We start from the raw sequence: 27891 nt of genomic DNA on the forward strand, positions 1-27891 counted from the left end.
ACGGACGAAAAAGTAAAGGTGCAACCCAGCTGATAAATTCGCAGCTAATGTCTCCACATTTTTGTCTCTTCGCCATCACAGTGAAAGAAAACAGCAATGTGAGTAAAATATACTTATGGTAGCTTGCACACTGTGACGATGCCGAGACAGATGACAATGCAGCTTCAGATTAACCAATTCTGAAAAGTATTATTTGAAAAAACAAGTCGTACATTGTAAACGAATTTAGTAAAGAGAGGCTAATATTGGTGACTGGAAATAGGTAGTGTACAACTTGATATTGCTGGATATCGGAATGGAAAACGAGATTGGGTGGACAGAAGCGGTTGGAAAGGAGAGCCGATCGGCTGAAGACTATGGTGAAATTTTAGACCGGCTGCAGGGCTTTCGAGCAAGCGGCTCGTTAGTCCAGGGGTATGATTCTCGCTTTGGGCGTTTTTCTCATGGAATATGCGAGAGGTCCCGGGTTCAAATCCTGGACGAGCCCTGTTATTTCACTGCTTTTTAGTGAAAAGTCACCAATTGGATTCTGACATCTTTGCAGTTGTTCGAATTGAATTATATTTGAGCTCCAGAGGACAAAGTGCAGAAGTTTCCAAGGCGCAACACACACGGAGTAAATAAAATGTCTCAAGATAATGTGGAGATTGAAGCTGAATGTGAATTTACCACAATTTAGGCGGTCTCATTGATATTAGATGACGGGATCGAGAAAGACATATCCAAGTTTGCCGATGACACAAAGATGGACAGAATTATAAGCAGTGTGGATGGAAGAATGAGATTACAGAGAGATATTACTAGATTAAGTGAATGGGCAAAACTGCGGCAAATGGATTTCAACGTAAGCAAGTTTGAGGCCGTCCACTTTGGACCTCAAAAAGATAGATCAGAAAACATATGAATGGATGTTGCTCCAAAAAATTGACCTCATGACATTTTGTGTGGATTCGCTTGTTTCTCAAGTCTGCCAAACTTCTAAAAGTTCCCAAAATATTTCAATAGGAACCTCATGGCCCGTACGGGGACCGAACCCGCGACCTTGGCGTTATTAGCAGCACGCTCTAACCATCTGAGCTAACCGGCCATGTATACGTCTTAGCCGCGTGTTGGGTAGTTTGTGTTTATTTTCACACAAGCTGACAGGGTTTTCCAACGAATATTGAATAAACCACATCCCTTAAACATTGTTACTGCAGAATTCGGTGCCACCCACAGCCGATCGGCCATCCTTTCAGACCTCTTCTATCCATCCAATCACGTTTTCTATTCCGATGTAGAGAAATGTCGAGTTGCACACTAACTATTTCCTCCGTTCTCTTTCGCAAACATGTCACTGAACCAAACTTCACAAGTCACTCAGGAAAAATAATTCAGTTCAAAATCATTCGCTTCCGAAGGACCTGCGAGGACAGACTGACCAAACCTGCGTTCAGTCGTGAAGCTTGTGGGTGTGTTGTGATCCGAAGGGACAGAGACAGGCCTGCGACACGGAGCGAAGGCAGGAACTCAGAAATGTGGCCATAAATGGGCAGACAGTCAGTCACAGTCATTGATTCTGACACACGGCCCGGTAGTTGTTCAGTCAGTCGGGGAGCGAGGCCTGCAGCCAGCAAAGAAAAAGCCTGGCCTGAGAATAAGGCAGAGACCCAATCAGACGGATAGACAGACAGACATCTGACTCAACGTCGAAACGCAGCGTGATCGAATCACGTTGCGGTGATATCATTTTCACAGTAGCTCAGGGTCCTGCCCACAGGTTTTATAGCGGGGCAGTGTTTTATGGATGGTCTGTTCATTGTGAGTAAAATATTATTGATCGGAATTTAATTTGTTATATTAAAGTGCTCTTTGTTTGTTAATTTTGATCTACATCCTCGACAGTATATACAGAAACAAGGTGTAAAAATAAACACAAACTACCCAACACGCGGGTAAGCCCATAAAGCTAAACTACATAGATGGCCGGTTAGCTCAGTAGGTTAGAGCGTGGTGCTAATAACGCCAAGGCCGCGGGTTCGATCCCCGTACGGGCCATAAGGTTCCTATTGCAATGCGTTGGTAACTTTTAAAAGTTTGGCAGACTTTGGAAACAAGCGAATCCACACAAAATGTCATGAGGTCAATTTTTTGGAGTAACATCCATTAATATGTTTTCTGATCTATCTTTTTGAGGTCCAAAGTGGACGGCCTCAAACTTGCTTACGTTGAAATCCATTTGCCGCAGTTTTGCCCATTCACTTAATCGAGTAATATCTCTCTGTAATCTCATTCTTCCATCTGCACTGCTTATAATTCTGTCTGTCTTTGTGTCATCTCTCTCGATGTTGGCGGAATCCACAATGAGGGGTTTTAATCTTGAAATTGGAGACAGACCAATCAGGCAAGAAATCAGGAATTACTTTAGCAAACAAAATACGGCCGAAAGCTGGAACTCTCTCGGCCAAAAGGATGTGGATTTTGGCTCAATTCAAGTTTTCAAGACTGATATTGATAGATCATTTCTCGGTTTGGGTTCCAAGGGATATGTGTCCAAGGCGGGGAAGGAGAGTTGAGTTGCAGATCACGTCATGATCGAATTGAATGGCACAGCAGGAAGAGGGGCTGAATGGCCCTCTCCTGTTCCGATGTTCCTTTTCAGCTCAGCGTGGTGCTGAATGACGTTCAAAAGGCATCAGACTGACTCCAGAATGAAAATCAGGTGCACAGAAGGAGAAACCCTGAGATTGCAGAACGAACTGAACCCCTGCAGCAAAGCCAACAGCTGTCTCTCTACAATAATAGAATGGGAAGAATTTTAGCAACCAGCCCGGCGAGCTCAGTCGGTAGAGCATGAGACTCTTAATCTCAGGGTCGTGGGTTCGAGCCCCACGTTGGGCGATTTGTGTTCTATTTTTCACAATGGGTAATAAAATTTTCAAATTGCAACCTCTTTTCTCGAGTTCATGAAATCCAGTTAAAAAACAAACACAACACTGAGCTGTGTGAAATGAAACCTTGAGCGTTGCCAAATATCCAGTCCCTCCCGATTCTACCTTCTCATTCCCTCCAGATGGGACACGGCAGATTATCGGTTCAATCGGCTTCATTTATTGCTGTTATAAAAAATGTTGAATGATCGAAATTGTAATATTTGGAAGATGACATCTCTGGATCCATTCGCCTCTCTGATCCATCCTGAGCCCCCCTTACCCTCTTTGATTCTCGCTGAGCTCCTTAACTTCTCTGATACACTCTGTCTCTGACCTCAGAGAGTCCATGATCATCTTTGAACCTTGTCAGCGTTCTTTACCTTCTCTCATACCCACTGAGTTCCCCTTACACAGATCTGCCCTGAGCCCCCTTACACTCTCTCAGACTCGGCAGTCCTTCCCCTCTCTCAGTTCTTAATGTACTCTCCGATGCCCTCTGACAGTCCCTTCCCTTCTCTGAGCCCCCTGACACTTTCTGATGACATCTGACTATCCCTTCCCCGCTCTGAGATCCCCTTGCACTCTCTGATACCCTCTGACAGTCCCTTCCCCTCTCTGAGATCCCCTTGCCCCGATGGATCGCCACTAAGAAGCCATTAGGCTCCCTGATACATTCACAGAAACCATTACCCTCCCTGATATCCAAGTGCGATGTAATTTTACAGGTGGATCGACCGGTCTGTGTTAAGGATGAGATCCAGAATTTGTTCGGTCGCTGCTACTTCGGACTCTCGGAATCTGAGAGCTCTATCGGCGATCGGTACCGATCTGCTACTATAAACTGGGTGTGGGTGTATGAGCGCGCTGTTGCTTTATAAACCGAATGAGTTTATATATGAGAGCGATGTTTATATATGAACTGTGGGTGTATATATATATATGAGTGCGATGTTTATATATGAACTGTGGGTGAGTATATATGAATGCGATGTTTATATGTGAACTGTGAGTGAGTATAAATGAGCCACAGCAATGTGGTTGATTCTTCATTGCCCTCTGAAAAGGCCTAGCAAGCCACTCAGTTGTAAAATCTCGCTAGTAAAAGTCATAATAAGAATAAAACCGGACGGACCACCCGGCATCGGACCACGAGGCACCGGACACGACAAAGGCAAACCAAGCCCAGTCGACCCTGCAAAGTCCTCCTCACTAACATCTGGGGACTTTTGCCAAAATTGGGAGAGCTGTCCCACTGACTAGTCAAGCAAAGCCTGACATAGCCATACTTACAGAATCATATCTTTCAGCCAACGTCCCAGATTCTTCCATCCCCATCCCTGGGCATGTCCTGTACCACCGGCAGGACAGACCCACCTGAGGTGGCGGTGCAGTGATATACAGTCAGGAGTGAGTGGCCCTGGGAGTCCTCAACATTGACTCTGGACCCCATGAAATCTCATGGCATCAGGTCAAACATGGGCAAGGAAACCACCTGCTGATTACCACCTACCGCCCTCCCTCAGCTGATGTATCAATCCCACTCCATGTTGAACACCACTTGGGGGAAGCACTGAGGCTAGCAAGAGCACAGAATGTACTCCAGATGGAGGACTTCAATGTCCATCACCAAGAGTGGCTCGGTCGTATCACTGCTGACTGAGCTGGCCGAGGCATGAAGGACATAGCTGCCAGACTGGAACTGCAGCAGATGGTGAGAGAACCAACACGAGGGAAAAAGTTGCTTGACCTCGTCGTCACCAATCTACCTGTCGCAAATGCATCTGTCCATGACAGTATTGGTAGGAGTGACCACCGCACCGTCCTCGTGGAGACGAAGTCCCGTCTTCGCACTGAGGATACCATCTAACGTGTTGTGTGGCACTATCAGCGTGCGAAATGGGATAGATTCAGAACAGGTCTAGCAGCTCAAAGCTGGGCATCCATGAGGTGCTGTGGGCCATCAGCAGCAGCAGAATTGTATTCCAGCATTATCTGTAATATCTTGGCCCGGCATATTCCTCACTCTACCATTAATAAACAAGCCAGGGGATCAACCCTGGTTCAATGTGGAGTGCATAAGAGCATGCCAGGAACAGCATCAGGCGTATCTAAAAATTAGGTGCCAACCTGGTGAAGCTACAATTCAGGACTACATGAATGCTAAACAGCGGAAGCAACATGCCATAGACAGAGCTAAGCGAATCCACAACCAACGGATCAGATCAAAGCTCTGCAGTCCTGCCACATCCAGTCGTGAATGGTGGTGGACAATTAAACAACTAACGGGAGGAGGAGGCTGTGTAAACATCCCCATCCTCAATGATGGCATAATCCAGCACGTGAGTGCAAAGGACAAGGCTGAAGCGTTTGCAACCATCTTCAGGAAGAAGTGCCAAGTGGATGATCCATCTCAGCCTCCTCCCGATATCTCCACCATCACAGAAGCCAGTCTTCAGCCAATTCGAATCACTCCACTTGATATCAAGAAACGGCTGAGTGCACTGGATACAGCAAAGGCTATGGGCCCCGACAACATCCCGGCTGTAGTGTTGAAGACTTGTGCTCCAGAACGAGCTGCGCCTCTCGCCAAACTGTTCCAGCACAGCTACAACACTGGCATCTACCTGACAATGCGGAAAATTGCCCAGGTATGTCATGTCCACAAAAAGCAGGACAAATCCAATCCGGCCAATTAACGCCCCATCAGTCTACTCTCAATCATCAACAAAGTGATGGAACGTGTCGTCGACAGTGCTATCAAGCGGCACTTACTCACCAATAACCTGCTCACCGATGCTCTGTTTGGTTTCCGCCAGGGCTACTCGGCTCCAGACCTCATTACAGCCTTGGTCCAAACATGGAAAAAAGAGCTGAATTCCAGAGGTGAGGTGAGAGTGAATGCCCCTGAAAACAAGGCAGCATTTGAGCGAGTGTGGCACCAAGGAGCTCCAGTAAAATTGAAGTCAATGGGAATCAGGGGGAAAACTCTCCAGTGGCTGGAGTCATACTTCGCAAAAAGGAAGATGGTAGTGGTTGTTGGAGGCCAAACATCTCAGCCCCAGGACATTGCTGCAGGAGTTCCTCAGGGCAGTGTCCTTGGCCCAACCATCTTCAGCTGCTTCATAAATGACCTTCCCTCCATCATAAGGTCAGAAATGGGGATGTTCGCTGATGATTGCAAAGTGTTCAGTTCCATTCGCAACCCCTCAAATAACGAAGCAGTCTGAGCCGGCATGTAGCAAGACCTGGACAACATCCAGGCTTGGGCTCATAAGTGGCAAGTAACATTGGCGCCAGACAAGGGCCAGGCAATGACCATCTCCTACAAGAGACAGTCTAACCACCTCCCCTTGACATTCAAAGGCATTACCATCGCCGAATCCCCCACCATCAACATCCTGGGTCTCACCATTGACCAGAAACTTAACTGGACCAGCCATATAAATACTGTGGCTGCAAGAGCAGGTCAGATATTCTGCGGCGAGTTACTCACCTCCTGACCCCCCAAAGCCTTTCTACCATCCACAAGTCACAAGTCAGGAGTGTGATGGAATACTCTCCACTCGCCTGGATGAGTGCAGCTCCAACAACACATCAGAAGCTCGACACCATCCTGGACAAAGCAGCCCGCTTGATTGGCACCCCATCCACCACCGTAAACATTCACTCCCTTCACCACCGGCGCACAGTGGCTGCAGTGTTTACCATCCACAGGATGCAGTGCAGCAACTCGCCAAGGCTTCTTCGACAGCACCTCCCAAACCCGCGACCTCTACCACCTAGAAGGACAAGGGCAGCAGGCACATGGGAACAACACCACCTGCACGTTCCCCGCCAAGTCACACACCATCCCGACTTGGAAATATATCGCCGTTCCTTCATCGTCGCTGGGTCAAAATCCTGGAACTCCCTTCCTAACCGCACTGTGGGAGAAGCTTCACCGCACGGACTGCAGCAGTTCTGGAAGGCCAATTAGGGATGGGCAATAAATGCTGGCCTCGCCAGCGACGCCCACATCGCATGCACGAATAAAAAAATGCGATTTTTATATATAAGCTGTGGGTGACTATCAATGAATGCGATATTTATATATGAGCTGTGGGTGAGTGTATATGAATGCAATGTTTACATATGAACTGTGGGTGTTTATATATGCGTGCGATGTTTATATATGAAATGTGGGTATGTATATATGAGTGCGATGTTGATATATGGACTGTGGATTTGTATATGTGGGTGCGATGTTTATATATGAACTGTCGGTGTATATATAGGTGTGCGATGTTTAAATATGAACTGTGTGTGAGTGTATATGAGTGAGATGTTTATATACGAACAGTGGATGTGTATATATGAGTGCAGTATTGACATATGAACTGTGGGTGTGCATATATGAGTGCGATGTTTATATATGAACTGTCGGTGTGTATATATAAGTTCGATGTTTATCTATGAACTGTGGGTGTGTATATATCAGTTCGATGTTTATCTATGAACTGTGGGTGTGTATATATAAGTTCGATGTTTATATATGAACTGTGGGTGTGTATATATAAGTTCGATGTTGATATGAACTGTTGTTGTGTGCATGAGTGCGGTGTTTATATCTTGAACAGTGGATGTGAATATATGAGTGTGATGTTTATCTATGGACTGTGGTTGGGTATATATGAGTGTGATGTTTATATATGAAGTGTAGTAATGAACAGCAAGGCGTCGCTGGGGTGATATTTTCTTGCAAGACAATGGCGAAAAATTGCATTTGCTTTGGTGTCCCAACAGCTCAGTCGCGGTTGCATTAGACTGAAAACTTAAAGGTCTTTGGTGTAACCCAGTGTTTGGCAGTTTTTGGTTATTTAGTTTCTTCTTCTTTGGGTCGATTCTCGCATTTATTTGCAGTGAAATTTTATCCCCGCCACTGAATGATTGGGAATGGAACAGAGAGACATCAACGATGTGAAATATTTATATCGTCTGTATTTGGTTTTTATTTCTCTGTTACCTTCTGCCTTTTCCTCTTGGTTTTTCCTCTCTCGGTGCCGGGTGACCATTTGATTTGATGCATTTGTTCTAAACTGATCCTTTTTCCACATCTTGGGGCGGTCAGACCCGCTCTGTCTTTCTGTTGTTGCTGATGATCATTAATGGGACCAGGCCGCGAGTTGAACGTTTCTCTTCAAACCGGAGAAAGAAAAATAAAAATAAAGACGTGTTTCTCCGGCCCAGGGGTAAAGTTGCAATGGATGCTATTCAATAAAATTGTCCCGTGAATTTGTCTGTGGATCTGATTGTAAAGCTTGGATTTTAAAATTCCGAAAACCCAAAACAAAGGCCCTTATCAGCCCATACAGCAATCAAACCCGCGATCACGACATGATGGCATGTTTTACTCCAGCAAGCTGTGCAACCAGTCTCCTAAAATGCAGTCTGAAAAGCGTTTCACATACAAAATAAATCATTATTAAACTTGTGACTGTCACTCGGTAACCACGTTAGCGTCTCTTTCAGTCTGCAACAGAAAGTTATCGGTTGGTTAATGGTGTTTACAGAAATATTCCTCTTTTCGTCGAGTTTATTTGGTTTCATGTAATTAATTATAGAGGTGTGAACGCCGAATCATAACCACGAGCCCACCAGGCACCTGTACGGACAGTTGACCCAATCCGGTTACTTTGATCATCTGCCCTACTCTGCTAGAAAAACAATAGGATGAACAGCCATTGTCTGTGAAAAGGTGTCCTCTCCCCTTGATCAAACTAATGTGTGCAATTGATGAACTGGAGTGAATTGCGCTCGAAGCAGATCTGGAAAATGCGCAATGTAGCCGCACAGGAATTCCAAATCCACTCCACATGAAGGAAAAGGAGTGACAGAAACAGAAGGAGATGCCACGTGAAAGATTTGGACCCGGACCTGCTGCATGAGATTTTAAATGTTGTCAGCCTTTAACTGTAGCTCACAGTGTGAGAACAGTCATTGTTATCATTTGCCTTTAAGGTATCTTCTTGTACTGCATCTCTTCAATATCCCCGGGTTGTTACAGCACTGCTTTCTTCAAATTAAATCCCATTGTGAAAACATACACGATTTCAAACCAAAGCGAGGTGTGTGAGATTGGAAGGAGTGTGTGAGTGGGGATCATGGGCCCGTGCGTGCGTGCATTTTGGAAATGGAAACAGAGACATCCGCTGCTTGTGGGAGTATTTCACCTCATTTTCCATTTCACGCTCAGGCCTACCCACACTCGGTACTGACATGGCCTGAACAAATCTTTCGTGTCCTCACAGAAAATGCCACTCTGTTCGAGCAGTTTGTCCGGACTGGGCTGCAATGAGGTAGGACACTGGGAGTATTCAATGAATGAAATAAGTACTTCAAACAGAAAACATTCTTCACTCACTCATCCTGATACATTCGGGTCTCTATATTTGAATTATTGTTCCATTCATTGGAACTTGGGAACATGAGTAAGCCATTCAGCCCCTCGAGCATCCAGGTTAATACATCCTACCTGAGGTGGGTGCCCGGAACTGAATGCAATCCTCCAGATGGGGTGTCGCCAGAGCTCTGTGCAGCTGTAACATAACATCTACCCCTTTGTTTTCCAGCCCTCTTGAGATAAACGGGGAGAGTGAGAGCTCAAGAGAGAAAGCGAGAGTGAGCAAATGGGAGAGAGAGAGAGGACTATGCATTGCACAAACCATTGCTCTGTCGATTTCTCAGGAGCGCTATGAATCCCCACTGAGCTTTTGGACCACTTACTGCACCGCAGCAAAAGTTCCAAAGCAGCATATGGGTAACGTGAAATAACCTAATCGATAGCCGATTTGTGGTGCCATGGATAGCACGTGGGACTTCTAATCACTGCAAAAGTTGTGTGTCCAAATCTCACCATCGTTGAATTTTAGTTCAGGGTTCGGTGATTTCGGCGCGAGGAAGTGAAATTTTGCAGCAAAACCGCAACAGGATCATTAATGCTCGTCAAGGAAGGGAAATAACCCCTACACTTCATCTTATACAAGTGGCTCCAGTCCCACCCCAATTTATAAGGCTTAATCCTCTCTGAGCTGGATTGGCGAAACACTCTCAAGATGGACGCCCATCATCTGCTCACCGCAAAAGTCAATCTGCTGGACTTCCGGCTCTGTCAGACTGCATGTTCCTTCAGTCAGGTTTCCAACTGGACACATGCATCCTGCTGCCGTTCAAGCTTTGGTGCTTGAGGGGTAGAATTCTTGCTTGCAGTAATTCTATTCCTGTGAAAGTCGCTCCTTAAGATCGCAAGATGGAAAGTATCGTGACTGAGCGGTCGAACGCGCAGGGTTAAAGCTCAAGCTAAATCCCATAATTTGTCGATGGATCAAAATCATAGTTTGCGGCTCCAATACCGCAGCCACCCTCCTGTAAACTAATAACACGAAATATCTCATCTGATATTGCAACAAGAGGAACCACGTGGCGATACAAATAATTGATGCATTTTGGAACACTCAATTATACGTTCAGCTCCGTTCGAAATGTTCACAAGGAAAAGGATTCGTTGCTCTCGGTGAGACTCAACTAACAACCTCGCTATTTCCCGACCTAGTACGGTTATACAAGAACCGCGCACTGACTGATTGCGCTGCTAGAGCCCGGTCACTTTGATCACCTCTCCCACTCTGCTGCAAAGAATCTTAAGGTGAGAGACCCTTACCTGTGGAAACGTGTCCTGCCCCCCTGATGAAAATAATATCTGCACTTTCACTTTCAGCTTCTTTCACATCCTCTGCTCTATCGCACTACAATCGGGTTTTCTGTGAACAGATCAAAATAAACTTTGGCAGAAATTCTAACAGCAGTGGGATTCAAACCCACGCCTCTATAGAAATTAAATTTAACACCTTCGACCGCGAGGCCGCGCTACCATAATGTCACAGTAATGTTTGAAGAGCTGTTTAATGCTCAAATAAATGAATTGAAGCTAATTGACCGCATTTACCCGGTGCTGGGGCTGTTCTTAGATCAGAGAACGTTAAGAGGAGATTTGATCGAAGTGTTCAAAATCATGAAGGGTTGGAATAAATAAATAAAGAGAAACTGTTCCCATTGGCGGAAGGGTCGAGAACCAGAGGACACAGATTTAAGGTGATTGGCAAAAGAACCAAAGGCGACGGAAGGAAACAGTTCTTCACCCAGCGAGTGGTTGCAATCTGGAATACGCTGATTGAAAGGTGGCTTTCAAAAAGGAATTGGATAAATACTTGATAGGAAACAAATGCAGGGCTAACGGGAAGGGGCGGGGGAATGGGACTATCTTGATTGCTTTAACAACGAGCCGGCACGAGCTCGATGGGACGAATGGCCTCCTTCTCTGCTGTCACCATTTTATGATTCTATGATTCTATGTATTCTCTTTATTTTCTTTGCATGCATTTCTCTATCTCTCCCTGTCTCTGTCTCTTGTGTTGTCCTCTGATGGACTTCTCAGGCTTCCGTGAACGGAGTTGGCTGATCGAACCTGCAACACCAGCAGAGAAGGTTAAAGAAAGGTTGAGACGGTAGGAAAAGTAAAGGTGCAACCCAGCTGCTGCAGTCAATGTCTAAACATTAAGATCTCTTCACTCTCACAGTGAAACAAAACACCAATTTGATTAAAGTATACTTATGGGAGAGTGTATATTATCACCATGCCGAGACAGATGGCAATTATATCATAGAATCATAGAATCATTAAAATTTACGTTCGCGGAGGCCATTCGGCCCATCATGTTTGTACCGGCCGGAAAAGAGATATCCAGCATCACCCGACTTACCAGCGTTTAGTCCGTAGTCTTGTCGGTTACGGCTCTTCAAGTGCATATTGAAGTCCTTTTTAAACCCGATGAGGGTTTCTGCTTCTCTCACCCTCTCAGGCAGTGAGTTCCAGACCCCCACCACCCGCTGGGTGGAACAAAATTCCCCTCTGCTCCAATCTAATCCTTCTACCAATTACCTTAAATCTATGACCCTTTTTATTGAACTCTCTGCTACGTGAATCAGGTCCTTCCTATCCACTCTATCGAGGCCCGTGATAATTTTATACACCTCAATTAAATCTCGCCTCAGCCTCGTCGGTTCCAGAGAAAACAACCTCAGCCTATCCAATCTATCCTCATAGCCAAAATTCTCCACTCTTCGCAACACCGTCGTAAATCTCTGTACCATTTCGAGTGTGGTCCCATCTTTCCTGTAATGTGGTGACCAAAACTGTACGCAATACTCCAGCTGTAGCCGAACTAGTGTTTTATTCAGTTCCAGAATAACCTCCCTGCTCTTACATTCTATGCCTCGGCTAATAAAGCAAAGTATCCTTTATACCTTTTTAACCACCTTAACCACCTCTCCTCTTACCTTCAGGGATCTGTGGACATGCACTCCAAGGTCCCTCTTTTTAACGACACCTCTCAGTATCCTCCAAAGCAATGTAGTTTCCGAGCAACTAATTCTGAAACGTCTTGATTGATAATATAAGTCGTAGAGACGAAACCAATTTAGTAAAGGGAAACTAATATTGGTGACTGGAAATAGTTAGTGTACAACTTGATATTGCTGTATACCGGAATAGAAAACGAGATTGGATGGACAGAAGAGGTCTGAAAGGGTAGCCGATCGGCTATGGGAGACAGCGAAACTTTACACTGGCTGCATGATGTAAGTAACAGCGCCTGGTTGGTCTAGATGTATGATTCTTGTTTCGGGGGCTTTGGTTGATTAATATCTGAGAGTCCCGGGGTAAAATCCCCAATAAGCTCTTGCTGTTCAGCTACGTTGAGTGTAAAATTCACCAATTGGCTTCTGACATCTTTTCAGTGTTCCTGTTGGTAGGATTAAAGTGCATGTTTGAGCTCCAGAGGACAGAGTGCTGAAGTTTCCAAAGTGCAACACATGTGAAGTGAATAAAATGTCTCAAGATGATGCAGAGATTGATGCTGAATGTGAATCTCCCCCTATTCAGGTGGTCTCATTTATATTGGATGACGGGACAGGGAACGACATATGGAAGTTTGCCGATGACACCAAAATGGGCAGCGTTATAAGCAGTGCAGATTATATAGGAAGAGGAACACAGGAACAGGAGTAGACCATTCAGCCCCTCGTGCCTGCTCCGCCATTTGATAAGATCATGGCTGATCTGTGATCTAACTCCATATACCTGCCTTTGGCCCATATCCCTTAATACCTTTGGTTGGCAAAAAACTATCTATCTCAGATTTAAATTTATAAATTGAGCTAGTATCAATTGCCATTTGCGGAAGAGAGTTCCAAACTTGTACAACCTTTTGTGTGTAGAAATGTTTTCTAATCTCGCTCCTGAAAGGTCTGGCTCTAATTTTTAGACAGTGCCCCCTACTTCCAAAATCCCCAACCAGCGGAAATAGTTTCTCTCTATCCACCCTATCTGTTCCCCTTAATATCTTATAAACTTCGATCAGATCACCCCTTAACCTTCGAAACTCTGGAGAATGCAACCCCAATTTGTGTAATCTCTCTTCGTAACTTAACCCTTGAAGTCCGGGTATCATTCTGGTAAATTCCAGAGAGACATTAATATAATGAATGAATGGGCAAAACTGTGGCAAATGGATTTCAATATAAGCAAGTGTGAGGTCATCCACTTTGGACCTCAAAAGGATAGATCAGAATACTTTATAAAAGGTGAAAAATTCGAAACTGTGGAGTTCCAAAGGAACTTCGGTGTCCATGTACATAGATCAATAACAGGTCATGGACACGAACAGAATATATTCCAAAAGGCGAATGGAATGGTGGCCTATATGTTTAGAGAATGAGAATAGACATTATGCTACAGCTGCACAAAGCTCTGGTTGGACCACACCTGGAGTACTGTGTTCAGTTTTGGGCACCGCACCTTAGGAAGGATATGTTGGCCTTGGAGGGAGTGCAGTTTGATTTACTAGAAAGATAACTGGACTCTAAGCGATAAATTACGAGGAGAGATTACACAAACTATAGTTGTATTCCCTTCAATTTAGTAGATTAAGGGTTGATGTGATCGAAATGTTCAAGATATTAAGAGGAACTGATGGGGTAGTTACATGGAAACTATTTCCGCTCGTTGGGGTGTCTAGGACTTGGGGACATAGGCTAAACATTAGAGTCAGACTTTCAGGAGTGAAGTTAGGAAACACTTCTGCAAGCAAAGTGTTGGAGAAGTTTGGAACTCTCTTCCATAAACAGCAGTTGATGCGAGCTCAATTGTTAATTTCAAACCCGTGATTTATCGATTTTTGTTAACCAAAGATATTTAGAGATATGGGACTAAGGCGGGTACAGGGATTTCGGTCACAACTCAGACATGATCGTATTGAGTTGCGGAACAGGCTCGACGGACCAAATACCACAATCCTGTTCCGAAGTTCCTCATTGGTGCAGAATGCAAAACGATCTTGCATTGGCCGGGAATCGAACCCGGGTCTCCCGCGTGGCAGGCGAGAATTCTACCCCTGAACCACCAATGCTGGGTTGTAGAAGTTACATGTTCCTATATGGAATGCTGTCTAAACGAACATGCCGTTTACAGCTGCGATGGCCGAGTGGTTCAAGCGTTGGTCTCAAAACCCCATTTGGGTTTTCCTGCCGAGGTTTGAATTCTGCTCGCAACCCCCAACTGTTTAAAGATCTCTTCAATGCTCAAATAGATTAATTGGAGTTAATTGACCGCATTTACCTCTCTCCCAGCATCAGAGATACTTCAACGTGGCTGGTGCTTTTAATTGAGCGTCCAATCTTCTCTTGCAAGATTTCAAGACCCGAGAAGGAATCTCTCCCAATCTGTAACTTAAATTCTGGTCGTTTGCAAAACCTGACATTTATACTCTTTATTTTCTTTGCATGCATCTCTCTATCTTTCCCTGTCACTGTCTCTTCTCTCTCTGTTGTGCCCGACGGGCTTCTCAGGCTTCCTTGAACGGCGAAGGCTGATCTCACCTGCAAAACCAGCAGAGAAAGGTAAAAAAATGGAACTGAGACGGTTGGAAAAGTAAAGGTGCAACCCAGCTGCTGCAGCTAATGTCTACACACTTATGTCTCTTCACTCTCACAGTGAAACAAAGCATCAATTTGATTAAAGTATACTTCTGGTCGAGTGTATATTATCGCGATGCCGAGACAGACGGCAATTATATCATAGAATCCGAGAAAGTTATGCCAAAGAAGGAAGCCATTCTGCACATCGTGCCTGTGCCGGCCGAAAAATCGACACCGAGCCTCATCTCACTTTCCAGCGTTTAGTCCCTAATCTTGTCGGTTATGGATCTTCACGTGCATATTGAAGTTTTTATTTTTCAATGCGATGAGGGTTTCCGCCTCTCCCAGCCTTTCTGGCAGTGATTTTCCGACCACCACACCCACCACCCTCTGGATGGAAAAAAAAATCACTCCCCTCTAGTCATTCCACCGATTACCTAAGATTGATGTATCCTGATTATTGACCTCCCTACGAAGGGAAATAGGTCCTTACTATACACTCGATCGAGGCCCGTCATAATGTTATACACCTCAATTAAATCTCCCAACAGCCTCCTCAGTTCCAAAGCAAACAACCCCAGCTTATCCAATCTAATCTCATAGCTAAAATTCTCCAGTTCTGGCAACATTGTCTTAAATCTCCTCTGTACCATCTCTCGTGCAATCACATCTTTCCTGTAATGTGGTGACCACAACTGTATGCAGTATTCTTGCTGTGGCCGAACGATTGTTTTATAAATTTCTACCAGAACCCCCCCTGCTCTTATATTCTATGCCTCGGCTAATAAAGGAGAATATTCTTTATGGCTTCTTAACCACCTTATCTAGCTGTTCTGCTACCTTCTGGGATCTGTGGACATACACTCCAAGGTTTTGCTGTTTATCTACATCTGTCAGTCTCCTCCCAAGCAATGTAGTTTCAGAGCAACTAATTCTGAAACGTCTTACTTCATAATTCAAGTCGTACAGTCGAAACAAATTTGTTAAACGGAGACTAATATTGGTGACTGGAAATAGTTAATGTACAACTTGATATTGCTGTGCACCGGAACAGAAAACGAGATTGGATGGACAGAAGAGGTCTGAAAGGATGGCCGATCGGCTGTGGGAGGCAGCGCACCTTTCAACTGACTCCACGGCTTCAGCTTCAGCGGTTTGTTGGTCTCGGGGTGTGATTTTCGCTTAGAGGGTTGTGTTATGTGATACGCGTGCGATCTCAGCTTCAAATCCTGCATGACCCCTCTTTCTGTGCTTTTAGTGAAAAGTCACCAATTAGCTTCCGATATCTTTTCAATGTTGCTGTTGGTGGAATTGAATTATATCCAGAGAATGTTTGAGCTCCAGAGGACAGAGTGCGGAAATTTCCAAGGCACAACACAGGTGAAAAAATAAATGTCTCAATATGATGAGGAGATTGAAGCTGAATGTGAATTTACCCCTGTGCAGTCGGTATCATTGATATAAGATGACGGGATAGAGAGCGACGTGTGCAGATGACGCCAAGATGGGCAGCACTGCAAGCAAAGTAGATGGAAGCAGAACATTACAGAGAGTATTTAATATAATAAATGAATGGGCAAAACTGTGGCAAATGGATTTCAATTTAGGTAAGTGTGAGGTCATCCAACTTGGACCGATAGAGCATTGATCAGAATACGTTCTAACTGGTGAAATGCTCGAAACCGTGGAGTTCCAAAGGGACTTCCCGGTCCATATACATAGATCATTAAAATGTCATGGACAGGTACAGAAAATAATCAAAAAGGCTAATGGAAAACTAGCGTTTATATCTAAAGGACCAGAATACAAGGTGATAGACATTATGCTACAGCAAAACAAAGCTCTGGTTGGACCACACCTGGAGTACTATGTTCAATTCTGGGCACCGCAACTGAGGAAGGATATTTTGGCCGTGGAGGTAGTGCAGTGTAATTTTGCTCGATTGATACCTGGAATCCAAGGGTTAAATTACGAGGGGAGATTACACAAACTAGGGTTGTATTCCCTGGAATTTAGTAGAATAAGGGCTGATTTGATTGAAGTTTTCAAGATATTACGGGGAACTGTTGGTGTTGATGGAGAGAAACTCTTCCCGCTCGTTCGGATGTCTAGGACTCGGGAACCTGGCCTAAAAATTGGAGTCAGGAATTTCAGGAGTGAAATTAGTTAACACTTCGACAAGCAAAGGGGGGTAGAAGTTTGGAACTCTCTTCTGCAACCGACAGTGTTAGCTTAATTGTTAATTTTAAACCTGAGACTGATAGATTTTTTCGTTAACCAGTGGTATTAAGGGATACGGAGCGAAGTCGGTTATATGGAATTTGGTCACAGATCAGCCATGATCTCACTGAATTGGGGAACCGGCTCGAGTGGCTAAATGGCTTACTCATCTTCCTAATATGGTGCAAAACATGAAACGTCGAATCCGTGTCAGAGGCCAGAATTCTATCCCAGAGCCACCAATATTCGTGCGTACAGGCACTGCATATGTCCATTTATGTTACTCTCATGGTGATTGAAAGCAGCAATTTGAGTAAATTATACTTATGGTAGAATGTAAACTATGACGATGTCGAGACAGACGATTATGTTGTTTCAGAGCAATTCATTCTGCAAAGTGTTACTTGATAATGCAAGTCTTACATTCAAAGCAAATTTGATAATAAGCGAGAAATATTGTTGATATGAAATGATCAGTGTGGAACCTGATATTGCTCTACATCGTGCATCGTAGAAGAAAGCGGGATTGTATGGACAGAGCCTTCTGAAAGGATGGCGGAACGGCTGCATGGCAGCGAAATTTTACAGCGGCTGCACGGCTCTGTTGCTTGTTGGTCTTTGGGTCTGAATGTCGCTCAGGAAGTTCGAATCGTTCAAAATTCCGAATGAGCCCTGTTATGTCCCCATTTTTAGTCAAAAATCACCAATTGGCTTCTTACATCTTTTCAGCGGTGTGGAAGGCAGTTTTGACTTATCTCCAGCAGAGCATGTTTGAGCACCAGAGGAAAGAAAGCAAAGGGTTTGTCCATGCAACACAAGTAGACGAAATGAAGATCATCTTTCAAGAAGTTGTAGATTGAAGCCGGCACATGAATTTATCCCAATTCAGACAATCTCATGGGTGCAGAACAAAAAAGGTAAAGGATGCTGCATTGGCCTGGAAACAAACCCCTGGTTTCCCACCAGCAGGCGAGGGTTCCACCACTGAACCACCAATGGACACACGGCTGCAGGCAGCACGTGTAGCTTTGGATACATGTCTAGAACATGCACTCTGGCAGAGTTCCTGTGATTACCCTGCGCAATCGACTCGACAGCCGCGCGATGCCTTTGTGTTAACTTATAGATTAAGCATGGTCGTGAAATTCACTGGGGGTTCGAAACCAGCTTACACGACGATTGTGAAACAGTCAAATAAATAAGAGCTGTAATTACCTGGCAGTGTTTACTTCTCTCAGAGGTTAAGGGATAATCCAGCCCAATGTTCACCTTTAAGATTTCACGACTTGAGACAGAATTTCTAAAAAACTGTACCTTAAATTCTGCTCAATCACAGAATTTGGAGATTTATACTATTTTATTTCTTTGCATGCATCTCTCTATCGCTGTCTACGTTTCTTCTCTCTCTTATCAGGCTTCCTTGAACGGCCAGGTCTGGAAACCGGGGATGGAAACGACTGTCGGATCTTCAGTCCAATTGTTGGATTTCGACGGGATGAGCTTTGCTATTTTCCGTCTCCGTTTTCGGAAAATATAAACCCAGATGGGATTTCACCTCCTCAGTCCCGTCACCTCCGGGTAATGGGAATGAACCCAATCTATCGCTCGGTCGGAACATCCGTATTCTCATTGCTTAAGTATAAAATTACGGGGTTACAGCTATATTCAGGAGCATTTTAGAAATTAACACGTAACAGACTTATGCGAAAACTAGAAGCACGTGGAATTAAAGGACCTGTGGTAACGTGGGCACCTAATTGGCTCAGGAATGGGAGGCAGAGAGTCGTGGTGAACGGATACCCTTATACATTAGGGTCTCTATACTTGAATTATGTTTTCATTTATTGGAGCATAGGAACAGGAATCGGCCATTCAGCCCCTCGAGCCTCCAGGTTAACACATCCTTCCTGAGGTGGGGTGCCAAGAACTGAATGATGTCCTCCAGATGGGGTCTCACCAGAGCTCTGTGCAGCTGTAACATAACTTCCGCCCCTTTGTATTCCAGCCTTCTTGAAATAAACGGGGAGAGTAAGAGCTCAAGAATGAAAGCGAGAGAGAGCAAGACGAATAGAGACAGACAGACAGACAGACAGACAGACAGATCACTAGGCATTGGAGAAACCGTCGCTGTGTAGATTTCTCAGGAGCTGCTGTGAATCCCCACTGAGCTTTCGAACCACTTGCTCCACCGCAGCAAAAAATCATAAGCAGCAAATGGGTAATGTGAAATCACATAATCGATAGCCGATTTGTGGCGCAATGGGTCGCACGTTGGACTTCAAATCACCAGCTCCAAAGTTGTGGATTCCAATTTGACTACCGTTGAAGTTGAGGGCTCAATTTTGGTGGTGGGAATTAGAACTTTGCAGCAAAACCACAACAGGATCACGAATGTTCATCAAAGAAGGGAAACAACCTGAAAATCGCAAGAATTCAAGTAATCGTGACTGAGCGGTCTAACACGCTGGTTTAAAGCTCCAGTTAAATCCCATAATTTGTCGATGGATCAAAATCATGGTTTGTGGCTCCAATTCCGCAGCCTCCTTCCTGTAAACTAATAAAACTAAACATCTCATCTGTTTTTACAACAGCGTAGGCCGGAGGAACCACATGGCTAAACAAATAACTAGATGCATTTTGTAACACACCAATTGCACATTCTGCTCCGTTCGAAATTTTCACAAAGAAAAGGATTGGTTGATCTCGATGAGAGTCAACTCACAACCTCGCCATTTCCCGACCCTGGACTGTCATATAAGGACCGCCCACTGACTGATCGCGCCGCAAGAGCCCGGTCACTTTGATCACCCGTCCCACTCTGCTGGAAGGAATATTAAGGTGAGCGGCCCTCACCTGTGGGAACGTGTCCTGTCCCCGTGATGAAAATAATATCTGCACTTTCACTTTCAGCTTCTTTCACATCCTCTGCTCCATCGCACTGCATTCGGGTTTTCTGTGAACAGGTCAAAATAAACATTGGCAGAAATTCTAAGACCATTGGGATTCAAACCCACGCCTCCATAGAAATTAAATGTAACACCTTAGACCGCGTGGCCGCGCTACCATAATGTCACAGTAATGTTTAAAGAGCTGTTTAATACACAAATATATGAATTGAAGCTAATTGACCGCATTTACCCCGTGCTGGGGCTGTTCTCCTTCGAGCAGAGAAGGTTAAGAGGAGATTTGATAGAAGTGTTCAAATCATGAAGGGTTTAGATAAAGTAAATAAAGAGAAACTGTTCCCATTGACAGAAGGATCGAGAACCAGAGGACACAGATTTAAGGTGATTGGCAAAAGAACCAAAGGCGACATAAGGAAACACTTGTTTTACCCAGTGAGTATTTATAATCTGGAATGCGCTGCCTGAAAGGGTGGTGGAAGCAGATTCAGTCGTGACTTTCAAAAAGGAATTGGATAAATACTTGAAGGGAAATAAATGCAGGGCTGCCGGGAAGTGGCGGGTGAATAGGACGAACTGGATCGGTCTTACAATGAGCCAGCGCGGGCTCGATGTACCGAATAGCCTTCTATGCTGTAACCATTTTATGATTGTATGATTCTATTGATAATCCTTATTTTCTTTGCATGTATTTCTCTATCTCTCCCTGTCTCTGTCTCTTGTGTTGTCCCCTGATGGACTTCTCAGGCTTCCTTGAACGGCGTTGGCTGATCGATCCTGCAACACCAGCAGAGAAGGTTAAAGAAAGATTGAGACAGGAGGAAAAGTAAAGGGGCAACCCAGCTGCTGCAGCCAATGTCTACACATTAATGTCTCTTCGCTCTCAATTAAGTCACTCTCTTTTCATTCCTCTTACTTCGTTCTTTTTCTTTCTGCCTCCAACACCTTTATCTGTATCCTGTTTTTGTTATTTCATGTGTCTCTGCTGGATGATCCAAAATTCAGACCCGCCGCTTCTTCCAGCTTTTTCTTCCTTCCACAATAATGGTCCATTTCATTGAGACTTTACTGCGGCCTTGCGACTCTAACATTCACCTTCACATTCTTACGCCTTTATGTTTGCTCTGTATCGACCGCTGTTCCTCGGGGGCACATGGCCCGTTCATTTGTGCCTTGAAACATTTCCACCTGCGTGACTGTTCCAGAGACAAGCACAAAGAAAGCAGGTCTGGCATTCGGAAGGACAGCGGCATACTTTTCCGTGGAATTTCCATGGGGCATCTTGTGACACGGGGGATGTTAACTGAAGAACTGGGATTTGTTTTCATGGTAGTTGGAGCTTTTCCCCGAGCAGTTGATGTGCGGGAGAGACGGGCGGCACTACATTGCTACGAATGAGGGCTGAAAGGTGCACTTTTGACAATCTGGGCGGTACAGTAAAGTCGGAAATGTTCCGCTTGATCTTAATAGGTCTGTGGAAATATCTGATTCAACAGGAATGAGGAGAAATGAAAAGAGCGGCAATGGTGAAAAGGTGTCGATTGCAGGAGATTGGCCGTGAGCGAAAGGTCCTTTGAAAGCTCGGCGAAGATGGGAATTTTGTTCGGAAACGGCAGACTTTAAGCGCGTGAGGAAAGTGAAGTGCGAGCTGCGTTCTTGGGTCAAATTGGGTGTTTTCAGGAAAACAGCCATTGTGAAATCACGAAAATGAAAACAGAAAATGCTGAAAACGCTGAGCAGGTCAGGCAGCACCTGTGGAGAAAGAACCAGAGGAAACGTTCCAGCTGCATGACCTTTGTAATCAGAACTAAAAGGTTTGTCATGTGTTTGAGCAACTTGACTGTCGAAGATGCCAGCTTCCAACTATGAATTATTTGGGTTCGAATCTTACTGCTGCCAGAATTTGTAGAGTTTTTCATTTTGGCCGCCACACCAAAAACCCTTCTTTAATAAGAAGTGTTTTTCCGCATTGCTGGTTTACACCTGTTTGTAAAATTCAGCAAAGTCTGGATTGCCATCCAACTGTTTCTTAGACGGAGGTGTTGGGACTGTGAGGTGTGATCTCGGTGAAGTATCAATCAATGTGCACAATGGCGCCCTGGTGAAACGAGTACCTCTTATCGTCAGTATAATATCAAAGATATGTAACATAATTATGAATTTCTTCTTTACATCACACTAGGATTTATTATCAGGGAATGGACATGAGCAGGTCGATTTACGTCACGCTCCGGTCGCTTTGCATCGCCCCCGACACATAGAATAGAATCATAGAAAGGTCACAGCACGAAAAGAGGCCATTCGGCACATCGAGTCCGTGCCGACAATCTGCCAGTGCAATCCAGATAGACCCACTCCCCCACCCTATCCGTGTAGCCCTGTATTTTCTTTCGTTTCAAATACTTATCCAGTTCCTTATTGAAGACCATGATTGAATCTGCCTCCACCACCCCCTCGGGCGGTGTATTCCAGATCCGAAACACTCGCTGTGCAGAAAAGATTTTCCTCATGTCACCTTTGGTTCTTTTGCCAAACACCTTAAATCTATGTTCTTTGGTTTTTGATAGGAACAGTTTCTCTCTATCTACTCTGTCTCGATCCTTCATGATTTTGAATACCTCTATTAAATCTCCTCGTAACCGTCTCTGTTCCAAGCAGAACAACCCCAGCTTCTCCAATCTATCCATGAAACTTATGCCCCTCATCCCTGGAATCTTTACAGTAAATCTCTTCTGTGGGGATTCGGTATTAACATCGCCGAATCCCCCACCATCAACATACTGGTGGTCACCATTAACCAGAAACATATCTGGACCAGCCACAGAGGCTGGATATTCTGCGCCAAGTGACTCACCTTCGAATTCGCTAAAGCCGTTCAACCATCTACAAGGCGCAAGTTGAGTGAGTTCGAATACTCATGTGATGGTCATCGACCTGAAACGTTAATTCTGTTTCTATGTCCAAAGATTCTGCCTGACCTGCTGAGGATACGCACATTTACAGTTTCTGTTTCAGGTTGGCAACAGAGTCAGTATTTTCATTTTGAATAAAGGGGCTTTCACGCATTTCTCCATGCGACGAGGTGGTTGAGAGGTTAAAGCGATGACCTGTTAATCTGTTGTGCTCTGCAAGCGTGGGTTCAAGTCCCATCTTCGTCGTTATTGTGTTTAAGTTCTGTTCCTCTCATTCGTGAAAGAATGTCTGGTGAAAGTCCCATCCTTCTCGAAACGGCAGACGGAGTGTTGTGCATTGCTTGCTGAAATCAGCTACAGTTCCTTCCAGGAAGGTGTTGAGATTGTATGGTCGCGAAGTATCAGATTGAAGATTGGTGTAATTGTAAAAAGAGTAAATCTTATGGTCATCGTAAGAGAAACGTATGTACCATAATTATGATTTATGTCCGGATCATTGCTTGTCTGTGTCTGTTAAAAATGGATGTGCTGTAAGTCCCGGATCATTCTCTGTGCGTTTTACCCGATTTTCTTGATACCTTTTTCCTTCTGAACTGAAATGACGATCCTCTCTCGAGAAAACGGTTCACCACCTGCTTCGGGCAACTGGTCGGAAAAATAACAAAAACTGATGAGACCAAGTTCATTCTGCTGGACTTCCATTCCAAGCTCCGCACTCTATCCCCCATTCAGACCCACCCCCGCCTGGATATTATAATCTGCGATATTCATAAGGGAATGGAGAAGCAGAATATCACGGTTATAATTTTCTTCGTTGCTCAACACTGAATAGCTTCAATTGCAATGATTCAGAAGGTAATCATAGGATCATAGAATCTTACAGCACAGAAGGAGGCCATTCGGCCGTCGTGCCAGTGCCGGCTTTTTCGAAGACCTGTCCAAATTAAACTCACACCCCACATTTTTCCCAATAACCCTGCAAATTCGTCCTCTTCAATTATGTCCAATTGCCTTTTGAATGATCCTGTGGAATCTGCTTCCACCACCCTTTCAGGAAGTGCGTTCCTGATCTTAACAAACCCTCTGTGTGAAAATAATTCTCCTCAATTCCCCTCTAGTTCTTTTGCCAATTATTTTAAATCTGTGACCTTTGTTTACCGACCCACTTGCCAGAGGAAACAGTTTCTCCCAACTTGCTCTTTCAAAACCCCTCATTATTTTGAATATCTCTGTTAGGTCTCCCGTTAACCATCTCTGCTGTAAGGAGAATAATCCCAGATTCTCCAATCTCTCCATGTAACTGAAATCCCTCATTCATGGTAACATCCAGGTCAACCTGCTCTGAATCCTCTTCAATGCCTTTTTATCCTAAAGTGTGGTACCCAGATCTATACAATATACTCCAGCTGAGGCCTAACCACTGATTGTAAGGATTAGTATAATTTACTTTTTTTTTGTATTCAATGCCCCTGTTTACAAAGCCAAGTATCCCATATGCTTTCTTAACCACCTTATCAACTTGCCTTGTTTTATGAATATGAACCCCCAGGTCCCTCTGCTCTTGGAACCCCCCATAATTTGTTCCATTTAGATTATACTGCCTCTCCATGTTCTTCTTCCAAAAGTGCATCACTTCACACTGATCGGCGTTAAATCTGTCACGTGACCGCCAATTTCACCAGTCTGTCCATCTCATCCTGAAGTCTGCTATTATCTTGCTCACGATTTACAACGTTGCCAAGTTATGTATCATCCGCAAACTTCGAAATTGTACTCCCTATTCCCACATCCCAGTCATTTATATATAACAAGAAAAGCAATAGCCCGAATACCGACCCCTGGGGGATCCCACTGCATATTTCTCACCAGTCAGAAAAACATCCGTTCACCACGAATCTCTGCCTCCGATCCCTCAGCAAATCACTTGCCCACGTGACCACCGGCCCTTTAATCCCACGTGCTTCTAGTTTTCGAATAAGTCTGTTATGTGTTAATTTCTAAAATGTGTCCTGAAAATAACTGTAACCCCGTAATTTTGTTGTTAAACAATGAGAATACAGATATTACGACCGAACGATAGATCGGGTTCATTCCCATTACCCGAAGGTGTCGGGACCCGAGGAGGTGAAAACCCATCTGGGTTTATATTTCGCGAAAACGGAGACTGAAAATAGCAAAACTCATCCCATCGAAATCCAACAATTGGACGAAGAACCGACAGCCTTTTCCCATCCCTGGTTTCCAGACCTGGCCGTTGAAGGAAGCCTGATAAGTCCATTAGGGAGCAACACCGAAAGTGAAGAAACGCAGACAGAGATAGAGAGATACATGCAAAGAAAAATAGTCTAAATTTCCAATTCTGTGATTGAGCAGAATTTAAGCTGCAGCTTAAAGGAAATTCGTCTCATGTCGTGAGATGCACATAGGGCTGGATTATAACTTTATTTCAGAGAGAAGTAAACATTGCTTGGAAACTACAGCTCTTATTTATTTCACCATTTTACAGTGGCGGTGTGAAGTGATTTCGAATCTCAGTCAATTTCAAGACCATGCTTGACCCACTCGTTTGGTCACCCACAGGTAGCACGCGGTTGGAGACTGCGCAGGCTCATCACAGGAACTCTGCCAGACTGCATGTTCCAGACTTTTATCCAACGCGACACGTGCAAACTGCAGCCATGCGTGCATTGGTGGTTCAGTGTAGAACCCTCGCCTGCCGGTGGGAAACCAGGGGTTTGGTTGCAGTCCAATGCAGCTTCCTTTACCTTTTGTATCTGTACCCATGAAATCGCCTGAATTGGGATAAATTCATGTGCCGGCTTCAATCTGTACAACTTCTTGAAAGATTATCTTCATTTCATCCACGTGTCTTTCGTGGACAAACCCTCTGCATTCTGTCCTCTGGTGCTCAAACATGCTCTGCTGGAGATAAGTCAAATCTGCCTTCTGCACCGCTGAAAGGAAATGAGAAGCCAATTGGTGATCTTTGACTAAAAATGGGGACACAACTGGGCTCATCCGGGATTTGAACCAATGAAACTCCCTGAGAGAAAATCAGACCCAAAGTTCAACTCGCAACAGAGCCGTGCAGTCACTGTAAAATTTCGCTGCGACGCAGCCGATCCGCCATCCTTTCAGAGCTCTCTGTCCATACAATTCCGCTTTCTGGTACGATATACGATGTAGAACAATGTCAGGTTCTGCACTAATTATATCATTTCAACAATATCAAATTTGTTTTGAATGTACGACTTGTATTATCAAGTAACACTTTACAGAATGAATTACTCTGAAACTACATTGTCGTCTGTCTCGGCATCGTCATAGTTTACACTCCACCATAAGTACACTTTACTCAAATTGCTGCTTTCATTCACTATGAGAGCGAAGATCCATGAATGTGGAAACATTAGCTACGAATTTATCAGCTGGGTTGCACCTTTACTTTTCCTACTGTCTCCTTGTTTTTTTTCTTTCACATTCTCTGATATTATTGCCGGTTCGATCAGCTCTCGCCGTTCAACGAAGCCTGAGAAGTCCATCGGGGACAACACAGAGAGACAAAAGACAGAGACAGGGAGAGATAGAGAGATGCAGGCAAAGAAAATGAAGAGTGGAAATGTCAGGTTTTGCAAACGAGCAGAATTTAAGTTCCTGATTGGGAGAGATTCCTTCTCGGGTCTTGAAATCTTGCAAGAGAAGATCTGACACTAATTAAAAGCACCGGCCACGCTGTCGAATCTCTCATTCTGGGAGAGAGATAAATGCGGTCAATTAACTCCAATTAATCTATTTCAGCACTGAAGTGATCTTTAAACAGTTGCTCTGCGAGCCGAATTCAAACCTGGGCAGGAAAACCACAATTGAATTTTGAGTCCAACGCTTTAAACACTCGGCCACCGCAGCTGTAAACGGCATGTTCGTTCAGATCGGATTCCAAATGGACACTTGCCGCCATTAAGAACGCGCGCATTGGTTGTGCAGGGGTCGAATTCTCACCTCTGATGCGGGAGACTTTGGTTCGATTTCCGGCCAATGCAGAATCATTCTCACCAATGAGGAGCTGAGGAATATAAGTATGCCATTTCTCCCCTCGAGCCTGTTCCGCAATTCAAACAGATCATGGCTGATATATGACCGAACTCCATATAATCGCTTTAGCCCCGTATCGCTTAATAACATCAGTTAACAAAAATCGATTAATCTCAGGTACAAAATTAACAATTCAGTTCGCATCAACTGCCGTTTGCGGAAGAGAGTTCCAAACTTCGACCTCCCTTTGCTTGCAGAGGTGTTTCCCAACTTCACTCCTGAAAGTCCTGACCCTAATGTTTAGGCGATGTTCCCGAGTCCTAGACATCCGAACCGGCGGAAATAGATTTTCTCTATCTACTCCATCAGTTCCCCTTAATATTTCGAAAAGTTCGATCAAATCAGCTCTTAATCTACTAAATTCGAGGTAAACCCGAGTTCATGTAATCTCTCCGCGTAATTAAACCCTTGGGGTTGAGGTAACATTCCAGTAAACCGAAGCTGCACTCGCTCCACAGCCAATATATCCTTCCGAAGGTGCGTTGCCCAGAACTGAATACAGTACTTCAGGTGTGGTCCAAGCAGGGCTTTGTATAGCTGTATCATAATGCCTATCCCCTTGTATTCTCGTCCTCTAGATATAAAGACCAACATTCCATTAACATTTTTGATTATTTTTGTACCTGTCAATGACATTTTAATGATGTATGTAGATGGACACATCAGTCTTTTTGGACCTCCACTGTTTCGAGCTTTTCACCATTTACAAAGTATTCTGATCTATCCGTTTTGGTCCAAAGTGGATGACCTCACACTTGACTAAATTCATATCGATTTGCCACAATTTTACCCATTCATTTATTATATTAATACCTCTCTGTAATTTTATGTTTCCATCTGCAC

General features: G+C 44.4%; 4 non-coding genes across 4 annotated transcripts; 2 read left to right on the forward strand and 2 right to left on the reverse strand.

The window, feature by feature from the left end:
- Positions 1-1013: 1013 nt before the first annotated feature.
- Positions 1014-1087, reverse strand: trnai-aau (transfer RNA isoleucine (anticodon AAU)). Its single transcript has one exon. It is a non-coding gene; the product is annotated as a tRNA-Ile (tRNA).
- An 876-nt stretch (positions 1088-1963) lies between these two features.
- Positions 1964-2037, forward strand: trnai-aau (transfer RNA isoleucine (anticodon AAU)). Its single transcript has one exon. It is a non-coding gene; the product is annotated as a tRNA-Ile (tRNA).
- A 770-nt stretch (positions 2038-2807) lies between these two features.
- trnak-cuu (transfer RNA lysine (anticodon CUU)) lies at positions 2808-2880 on the forward strand. The gene has a single exon. It is a non-coding gene; the product is annotated as a tRNA-Lys (tRNA).
- Positions 2881-14342: 11462 nt separating this feature from the next.
- trnag-gcc (transfer RNA glycine (anticodon GCC)) lies at positions 14343-14413 on the reverse strand. The gene has a single exon. It is a non-coding gene; the product is annotated as a tRNA-Gly (tRNA).
- Positions 14414-27891: the final 13478 nt, after the last annotated feature.

Source organism: Heptranchias perlo, chromosome 20 (assembly GCF_035084215.1).
Source record: "Heptranchias perlo isolate sHepPer1 chromosome 20, sHepPer1.hap1, whole genome shotgun sequence".
NCBI classification, from domain to species: Eukaryota; Metazoa; Chordata; class Chondrichthyes; order Hexanchiformes; family Hexanchidae; genus Heptranchias; species Heptranchias perlo.